This window comes from Equus caballus, chromosome 29 (genome assembly GCF_041296265.1).
Source record: "Equus caballus isolate H_3958 breed thoroughbred chromosome 29, TB-T2T, whole genome shotgun sequence".
NCBI lineage: Eukaryota > Metazoa > Chordata > Mammalia > Perissodactyla > Equidae > Equus > Equus caballus.
Genome location: NC_091712.1, coordinates 19,470,385 through 19,472,032, shown reverse-complemented (window position 1 = coordinate 19,472,032; position 1,648 = coordinate 19,470,385).

Here is a 1,648-nt window from a genome sequence, read left to right as displayed (position 1 = left end):
GGACCCATGGACCTAAAACCGAGACCTCTGAGGAAGGGGCCCTGCTGATGCTCGCGCCTGAGGAACTTTGAGGAGAGGCCCCAGAGGCTGGAACATGGCCTTTGACGAGAGTCCCTGTCAGTTCATCAGGCGTCACTGAGGGAGCACAATTAGGGTGTTTCAAGGAGTGCTGGAAAAGCTGCCAACTGGAATCAGCGCCTGCTACGGGAACAAACTGCTTCCCCCCAAGGAAAGACACAAGGAAGGAGTGAGTCTCTTCGCCCTCACTCAGCCTACAGTCTCTCTCTTCTGCCCGCCACTGACAAAGCCCGGCATAGAGCCAGCTGGCAAAGGACAAACATGGCCCCAGAATCACAAAGCTGACTATAAAAGGACAGGTTAAACTTGACAAACAGTATTTGAATAACCAGCACACCATCTTTACACTCTGCACTGTCTCGTCTATTTTGTTATGCTGTTACCATGGGTTATTGGAGTTTTGGGACAATGAGCTGTGTGTATGTCCTGATGTTTACACTGTTTTATTTGGACGTATATTATGTCTATATAAGAAATATAGGTACACTAATACATAGCAAAAGAAAGTGAAACTTCAGAGTAATATTTGAAAAGGACAGCCATTTTAAGAAGCAAAAGCTTATTTCTTTTATTCTTGTTTTTAACCTATCTATATTTTACTATTTGATGGACTAACTTACTTGGCTAGCTCAACAACGCTCATTGCACTGCGTTGTAATATACCGTTAGACGACAATCCCTTCCCCTCTATCCCCAAACTAACAGCATTTGAAACATCGGTTACTGGTACTGGGGCTCTGAAGGCTTTCTTTGATTCAAATACTCTAATGTGAGCCTCTGTCTAAATCGACAGACTCTCGGGGTGCTTCCCTCACATGACCTGGGATTAATCTGGTTTCTTGTAAACAAACAAGCTGCCTTTAACCACAGTTCACTGCATCTCTCCACTTCTTCCTTTCTTTGCCACTGTCTAAGGACCGGCTCAAAAGGTGTTAAAAGCCAACCTTCATTACAGTGAACTCTGCAGCAGTCTCTAACTTATCTTTATTATGATGAAGTTTGTTATACCTGGTGATGTTTGTTGTTAATCAAGCATTTAACTGGACTTGAAAATCCTTATGTTACATTGAGACCCATTGAAACAGTGATGTTTGTGTTATAACAAGTGAGTTTTTTATATATGATGGAGTGCTCAGGGTTTTTCAAAACCGGCCAAAGGTACTAGAGCCCTAAATTCTAGAAATTTATACCTAAAATAATCAGCACAGGGACTAACATCTATGCAGCTAAACATACTTACCCATTTACCATATAGAGCGATCAGCATAGACCAAGACCAAAGCAGAAGTATGATATCAATTAAGCACAGACTGTGCTATCTGTTAGGAATACAATAGGGAGGACTTCAAGGCATGAAATGCTTTATACCAGCAGTTGTCAATCAGGCTTCTTTGATTGCAATAATAGAAAGCCTCCTTAGTAAGTCTAAGCAGACACAGAATTTATTGGAAAATATTTAACAGTTCACAGATTCTCTGCAAGGGCCAGAGAAACAGTCCCGGAAGCAATGCATCCAGGAATAGTGTCCAAAGCACAGGCTAGAACCACTCCAGTGAAAAACGCAGTGGTC